The sequence below is a fragment of the Galeopterus variegatus genome, unplaced genomic scaffold (assembly GCF_000696425.1).
Source record: "Galeopterus variegatus unplaced genomic scaffold, G_variegatus-3.0.2 Scaffold5562, whole genome shotgun sequence".
In the NCBI taxonomy this organism is placed as follows: Eukaryota; Metazoa; Chordata; class Mammalia; order Dermoptera; family Cynocephalidae; genus Galeopterus; species Galeopterus variegatus.
The window spans coordinates 138,990-147,696 of NW_007731673.1; the positions used below are offsets into that span (position 1 = coordinate 138,990).

The 8,707-nt window shown below is 40.2% G+C and overlaps 1 protein-coding gene across 4 annotated transcripts in view; it reads right to left on the reverse strand.

The window, feature by feature from the left end:
* Window positions 1-8,707, reverse strand: part of SPIN1 (spindlin 1) — a 74,224-nt gene that overhangs the window by 64,249 nt on the left and 1,268 nt on the right. For 2 of the 4 annotated variants that reach the window (XM_008589640.1, XM_008589636.1), the window contains exon 1: window positions 6,894-7,008. The exons of 1 other annotated variant lie outside the window; for it this stretch is intronic. The gene's annotated coding sequence lies outside the window, so the exon portion shown is untranslated. Of the gene's footprint in view, window positions 1-3,388; window positions 3,411-6,893; window positions 7,009-8,707 lie in introns of those variants that run through there. One more of the 4 variants, XM_008589638.1, reaches the window with a different exon arrangement.

The window sequence follows — 8,707 nt, forward strand, 5'->3', positions numbered from 1 at the left end:
GGAGACAAGGAACCTTTCAAGGAAGAGCCAGCATTGGCACAGGGTCTGAATGGTACTCCCAGCTGCCTGCCTACTTTCTCAGCCTGTCCAGATCACCTACATTACTTTCTTGCCACCCACAAAGAACATCCATCTTGCTCAGTTAAGCTTCTCAATCAGCCTTTTGCAGAGCAAAATTTCTCCCCTAAATAATAACATGGAGAGTTGAGAAACAGCTACTAAGTCATTTGTTTAAGTATTAGAGAGTGTTTTACTTAGTTCTTTTACATTTTTTCTTAACCTAAAACCGTGGTCAAACTTCCATTACTCTTAAACAAACACAATCCATCCTTCACTTGTGCTATCCCACTGAAATCTGACCTACGATGTCATTAAACAACGGCTTTCATGTTACCAAATCAACTGACCTCATCCAGCATCACTGGGTTTTACTCTTGCACCACCTGTTGTACTTTGTGCTTGTGACCACATTTCTCAGCTTTCCTAGCCTTTCCTCCCCTTGCCCTAACTCTTAAAGTCCCACCTCAAAGCTCTTCTGATTCGGCCTTAGCATTACTTGAAGCCACAGACTACTGAGGTGACAGAATGTAGAACTGACAATGCTAAATCTAAAAACCATCGTCAATGTACAGTAGTCCCCCCTTATCTGCAGTTTCGCCTTCCCCACTTTCAACTACTGAAGGTCTACCACAGTCCAAAAATAGGTGAGTACAGTACAAGGCATTCTGAGAGAAGGGGAAAGGGGAAAGGGGGAGAGAGAGAGACCATATTCTCATAATTTTTATTAGAGTATATTATAATTGCTCTATTTTGTTACTAGTTATTGTTGTTAATCTCTTACTGTGCCAAATTTATAAACTAAACTTTATCATAGGTATTTTATATACAGACAAAAAACACAGCATATACAGGATAGGGTTCAGTACTAACCATGGTTTCAGGCTTCTGCGGGAGGTCTTGGAATGTATCCCCCACAGGTAAGGGGGGACTACTGTGCATCACTGCTATCTGAGAGATGCAAAAACTAGGCTAAGGCAGAGTGTTCCTAAAGACGGCCTGGAGGAGCTCTACCAATCAGTTGATACCGTATGTAAGACCCTATGCATCTTTCTTTGGTTTCCTTAAAGAAATATGGTCAAAAAGAAGTTAGGAACTATTGCAGGGAGCAATATAATAAAATCAATTAGCGATGTTACCTTGAACCATGTGATGCAATTCTGATACATTTATACCATATTGTTATCAACATCGGTATTATTGAAAAAAATTTGACCCCTAAAGATAAATGGACAAAGAGGGAAGTATACAGTACCAATGATGAAATAACATTAGTAAACAATAGGTTGTTATCTCCCCCACGCCACCTCCAAATACACTCCATAACAGAAAAAATGGTCCTCCTTTGAGGTGATCTGGCTTCCCCCTTCATTCAAAGGACTCTAGGTCTGTGAACTGACACAAGTCTGTGAAGTGAGGGGCCAGGAACTCTCTGTTGTGACGATTCAAGTCAGACTTCCGTTCACTAGAGCTAGAGCTTTTCCTGCTTATAGAGACCAACCAAGACGAGTACACTGCCCCTCCATTTCAGTTCGAGGGACACCATAGTCAACTTGTCAGTGACACAGGTTACTCATATTCTGATTACTGCTTTGATTCCACCGTCCATTACAGCAACCACACCTACCTTGTCTTTGGTGACTGACTACAAGCAGACACTTGGCCACTGCCACCTTAGGATCCAATTATCCTCACTGCATTTAAGGATTCCAGTTCAGGGGCAGGCAGCAGTTCCTACTCCAATTTCTGACCTTCAGAGGAGAGTGACCACACAAGCTCTGAGGATACGAGGGCTCGCCTTAGAAATTTATTTTTATGGCTACGATATAAAAAGCATGATCTCTGAATCCTCCCAGGGTGGATGAGCAGGTGTTAACGTCATAACCCACTTTAACATTCCAATCTCTCTAAGTTTTGGATCCCTTCCTCTATGGTATACCAAGGCAGTTCTGGCAACTCAACTTCACTTACTGTAGGCCACTTTTAGGTTTATGTTTCAGCAAATCAACCAGACTGTTAAAGCTCTTTCTAGCCCTCTGAACTACAACACTGAATCCAGAATCTCTACTTAGTGGGCCCACATCAAAACATTCTGCCTGATCCAACCTTATGTTCCTTCCAATATTATCCCACACCCTTGAGATCCATGCCAACAAATATTCCTCCAGGTTTCTGTCTATATACAGTTGTTCCTAGGTATCCATGGGGAGTTGGTTCCAGGACCCCCATGGATACCAAAACCCAGAGATGCTCAAGTCCCTTATATAAAGTGGCATATCTGCATATAATCTATGCACCTCTGTAAACTTTAAATCATCTCTAGATTACTTATAATACCTAATACAATGTAAATTATATGTAAATAGTTGTTATAATAGTTTAATTTGTATTATTTTTATTGTATTGTTAACTTCATTGGGTTCCCCTCCCCCAAATATCTTCAATTTGAAGTTGGTTGAATCCACAAATACAGAAGGCAACTGTAGGGACAAAACTACACATCTTTTAGAGTGCAGTGTACCTCCTCATGGGTTACCTCTCCCTCTGGGGCCTGCTGCAACTTGAGTCTACTCGCTAGTCTAGGAGAAAGAGCAATGGTGGGGCAGGTTCTGAGGAAGAGCAGTACCTTCCTTGCAAGGTCTACTCGCCAGTCTAGGAGAAAGAGCAATGGTGGGGCAGGTTCTGAGGAAGAGCAGTACCTTCCTTGCAAGGCAGGAGGCCAATTTCAGATTTTTAGGGCAAAGGCAGATTAATTTCCTTATGGCAGGGGTTGGAAAGGATGCATCGACTGGCAAAGGCGGCTCAGCAGCATTTATGGGTTCGAGGTCTCCCGCTTAATCGGAATCTGACCATATGTCCCAATCCAATTTTCAGGATTCCATTCCTTACCCATTAATGCCCTCACCAACAAATTTGGAATCCATTTGCACCGTCTTTAAGGACACTCACAGAAATTTTCAAGTTCTTTATATACAACCTGAGCTGGGAATTTAAAACCCTGAGCTCACCTCATGCTTTGTAATGTTTTAACTTGGTTGAGCTGGACTACATTCCCCCCAGTTTCCTTCCCCGTATGTTCCTGCCTTGCGTGGGCCTCAAGAGAATTGCGTGCAGCAGCTGGAGGGTACAGGGGAAGGAGCAACCGTCCTGTAGTCCACACACTGTTGTTCTGCTCTTCTTCTGGCTCATCTCGCTCATGTGAGCCAGTGACTGGCCTGCAACTGCTGCTCCACCTGCTGCACCTTCCTCAGAATGCCCCCTGAACTCCTCTGCCTCCCGGGCTAAATGTGTGTGTTTATCCTCATGCCAAGGGCCCAGGCCACACACACACCCAGGGTCAGAGGCAACAGGATGTGGCACAGCTTCCAGCTTGTTCTTGTTCTTCCCCACTTTACATCTGTCTTTCTTTTCCAAATGTCTGTCCTCTGGACTTCAAACTGCAGCACCAGGCACGAAGACACAGCTCCACAGAGACTGCTTAGCCAGCTCCAACACTGCGTGAACTCAAATGCCTGTAACAAATCCCTTCAGTAAGTAATACACGCATTCATAAAATTTTTTCTTCACCCACCTTAGTGGTTCTATTTCTCTGACTGCACCCTAACTATGTGATCCTGAAAAAATATTGCAATTAAAACTCAACAAATGTTTACTTAATAACCATTATATAATAAACATCTATGCAGCAAACCAGACATTTAACTGCACAGCCTCTATTTCCTCATGATTTAATTCTAGTTACTGTACAGGGGAGCTGGAGCACTCACAATACAGACAATGAGCTAAACACTAGAAAAGCAATTATGGACAAAAACAGGAACAGTCTCTACTTTCATAAGCTCAGCCTTTTTGGGAAAACTAAAATTAATTCAATTACATAAACTAATGTAACACTGTAATTTTAATAAGCACCAGGAAGACCTGACTTCAGGGAGGTCAAGAAAAAAATTCAAGGACTTTCAGAAAACTGACGGTGGTTGTAGTGGCTGATAGATACCAGTGCAGACTGATCTCTCCATTTGTTATGAAAACTCACAAACTCACACAAAAAGAAATTTTGTGAAAAAGTGATCCTTGAGCCAAACTCTAAAGGAAGACAAGGAACAACCGAAACAAGCAAAGAAAAGCATTCCAGGTGGAGGAAAAGAACAAGTGCCAAGATCCCTGGTGAAGGAGAAGACGGTGAACACGGCAGAACAGAGGAAGGCCCAGTACAGCTAAAGCAAAGAAAGCAAAGGGAATGCACTGCAGATAAGGCTGAGGCCCAAAGCAATTACGCATACCCTTGAGGCCACGTTCTGAAGTTTTCTCCTTAAAGCAATGGGAAGCCACTGACAGTTTCAAGTAAAAGGGTGACACGATCAGACCTGTCTTTCTTAAATGTAATGTTTTTTTTTTTTTGTCTTTTTTTTTCGTGTCCGGCAACAGATCGCAACCCTCAGTGTCGCGCCCGTACCAGACCGGGACTGGCAACGTCGTATAACTTCGTATAATGTATGCTATACGAAGTTATTACGGGACAAGAAGTAAAAGGGTGACACGATCAGACCTGTCTTTCTTAAATGTAATGTTTTTTTTTTTTTGTCTTTTTTTTTCGTGTCCGGCAACAGATCGCAACCCTCAGTGTCGCGCCCGTACCAGACCGGGACTGGCAACGAGATCGCAACCCTCGGTGTCGCGCCCGCACCTCGCTCAGCCAGTGAGCGGGAACCGGTCTGTATGTGGGATCCGAACCCTCGGAGGGAGCGCTGCAGCACTCCCAAGCGGCGCACTATAGCAGTGCGCCACCGGGCCGGCCCCAAATGTAATGTTTTGACACTAAATTATAAATGTGTTTACCTTTACCCAACAACCTCACTATCTTAATGCTTTACCTCCACAAATACAAAACAACATATGCACAAGGCTATTTATTGCAGCAATTTATAACAGCAACAGAACATCAACAACCCACATGTTCATCTTTAGGAGGTTCGTGGCAAGCACAAAAGAAGGATATAGAGTTTCTATGAAGTGATCTCCAGAGTATACGAAGAATAAGCAGAACAGCGTGCATAGAATATCTATGCGTGCATATCTTTGTGTAAGAAAGGGAAAAAAAGTATACATTCTTGTATTTGAAAAAATGAAACACCAAAAGAATAAAGCAGAAACTAATATAGCTGGGGCAGGAAAGGAACTAGTGGAGGGACTGAATGAAGTGACATTGTGAACACAAATTTTTAATACAGTTCTGATTTGTAAACTACATAAATGTTCACATAAATATTTTATGTGTTGAAAAAATATATTAAATATCCTTCTTAGTATAATGGTGAGAAAAAAGATGTATTAAATTTAAAAATTAATATCACCTTTAAAAGTTAAGGATTTCATGCAAATAAACCAATTATCAAACTGGTAACATAATCAGAGAAAATATTTTTGCATATAATTCAGAATGTCAACTGTACATCCTTATTGGACATTTTAAGTATAAAAAGAACTATAACCAAATATAAGCCTACAGTGGCTTTATAAGTAATGTCATTTTCAAACTACTACCTTTATACTGTAGGATAAAGAAATTATATTAATGTTGCTAAAAATGCATATTTTCAATGTTAGAGAAAAAAAGGATAAACTCAAAGTAAAAACTCTATGATGTGAAATTTGAGCTGGAAATACCAACACAAAATCAAAATTTATATACTTCCCAAGTCTGTCCAATGAAAGCCAGAGGCACCCTAGTAGCAAAAAGGACATACAGCACCCAGATTGTGGTATCTGAATTCCACTCCCCAATAAAAGGACCTGAAAGAAATGGCCCATAGGTATTTGGCAAGAAAAGCACAAAGTGAAACTCAGACATCTTGTGTCAAAGAAAGGAGAAATACTTCAAATATTAATGTGTCATGTCCAAGAAAAGAGAACTAGCTTGAAAGGACCTTGACATACCCAGGTTGTGACAAGCTGAGGAATCAGAATGGCTATTTGATTAAAACATACTGGATACATAAAAATCCATGAGTCTACAATGATCCTCAAAAGAAAGCACAGAATTCCCTCATTATATGCATGTTTATCTTCCTTATCAGACTGTAAGGTGTTAAGGATACATCTTCATGTTTTATTTAAGCCTTACGTAACTTATTCTAGAAATGACTTACGGCAATATTAAGGACATAAAATAGATACTCAGTCGAGATTTAATTTAAAATTAAATTGGATTGAATACTGAGTCACAACTAAGCAAACTGTTTACTTCAACACACACACACAGACACACACACACACACACACACACACACACACACACACACACACACACATCATGCTAATAACCACAGCAAAGTTCTAAAATGGAAAGGGGAAGGAAATCAACGTTTACTGGCACCAGCTGCTGTATTTCAGGAACTGTACTGGGAACTCTACAGATTACAATTTCATCTAATTCTCAAAATAGTCTTATATGATAGGTTTAACCCCAGTTTATAACTAAGGAACTTAAAGTTTAAAAAGTCCATGTGGCTATGATTTAGCCATGGGGCTTTGGACCCACACACACACACACACACACACACACAAAACATGCTAATAACCACAGCAAAGTTCTAAAATGGAAAGGGGAAGGAAATCAACGTTTACTGGCACCAGCTGCTGTATTTCAGGAACTGTACTGGGAACTCTACAGATTACAATTTCATCTAATTCTCAAAATAGTCTTATATGATAGGTTTAACCCCAGTTTATAACTAAGGAACTTAAAGTTTAAAAAGTCCATGTGGCTATAATTTAGCCATGGGGCTTTGGACCAGGAAGGAGTGGAGCTCCATTTCCACCCAGATTGTCCCTACCTGAAAGACTGGACTGACTCCACGTCTAACTCCACAGTCCCCATTCTTTTCACAGTACCATCTCTTCCAAATCGAACAAAATGCTTGGGCAAAATAGTTGATTCTCTTCTTCTAATTTCCTTTCATCCAAGGAAAAGAAAACACATTTAATTAAGCAGATAATAAATATAAAGAAGTATTTACATTTAAATGCTCTCTCTCAGCAAATTAAGATTCTACTAACAGCTAATCCAAAAGAAGTGCCCAAAGGCATCATTTTCAACTTCTAAATAACCCACATGAGTAGCCCTCTGAAACAATAGTAACCTTTTTATCCCACGTATTTCTAACATACTAGGGGAAAAAATGCTAACAATTAAGGAGTGCAGCCAGTAGTTGTGTGTGCAATCAGGTAAGTCACTGGGAAGTGAAAACACTAAATTTCTTCTATAAGACTTCAACTTAATGTTTCATATCTTATTAATACTATAAGAGCCAAATTTGAGTACCAGCCATAAAATGCACAGGCACACACAAACCACATCAACATTCTGACCTCTCAATCCACAAAGGAGAGTCACCATTACCTAAGATAAGGCACCCGATAAAGACACCAAGGACCAGCAGTTCAGAATGGCTACTCCAGGCAGAATCCAGTTTCCTGGATTTGATGGGTATTCATAGAGATCACACACACACAAAAACAAAATAGAAAGGGTTCTGTGACTAAATCCTCCGACATGGTATGTGAGTTGTGACCCTAAGAGGAGAAGGAAAGGACATAGCATTGTTCCCCAAACTTATTTGACCAAGGAGCCATTTTTTTCCTTGTAGCATCTCAGAGAACTAGTATCACAAAGAACGCCACCTTAAGCAACACTGCTCAGACATTCCAAAATTAAGTTACTGACATCCTATACTGTTATTTTGTTCTGAACTGGTCATCACAAGCACTATGAGAAACACCACCAGTGAAATTCTGGAAGTCAATAAAAATCTTTAAAAAAAATTTTTAAACTAACCATAAAGAGATGACTGAGGCATATTCTTCCTCGGTATCCATAGGGGATTTGTTCCAGATCCCCCAAATCCGCGGATGTTCAAGTCCCTCACATCAAATGGCATTTATGTATAACGTTAAGTTATTTCTACATAAATCATTTCTAGATTACTTACAATACCTGATAAAATGTAAATGTAAATAGTTGTTATACTATCTGTACTGGCTTTTTTATTTGTATTACTTTTTATTTACTTATTAATATTTTCGGTCTGTGGTTGGTTGAATCCGAAGATACAGAACCCGCAGGTATGGAGGGCAAACGTACTGGCCCTTTTGGTGTCACAAGGCCTGGCTCTAAACAACTGCTCTAACCAGCCAGCCCCTGTACTGGCTCTTTCGCCCGACCCATTTCATAACCATTTTACAGTTACCATTTCGCTACTCAAAAAGATTAGAAACAAAAAGAACTCTATTTTATTTCTCTTAAGAAACTTCTTATTACCCGTAAGTGACATAAACATATTGCACAATCTTAACATATAATTATCAAACTTGATAATGTTCTGTAAATTACCAGCTAGTACAAATTTTTGGTGTCTGCCCCTTAACTAAAGCTGAGGGGAGAGGGAGGAGGATGTTGGAAGACTCTATTTCACTTCACCTTTGCAAAATTTCATCACCTCTCAAAGAGTGTTCACAAAGTCAGTAGGTCCAGGTATAAACTCCCACGTTTAGGTTTAATTTTCACTGCCTAACAAAACCTATGGAGGAGGCAATTACTGTCCTCGCCATCAAACCTTTCAGACTGCCTAGAGTTCCTTCCAGAAAATTC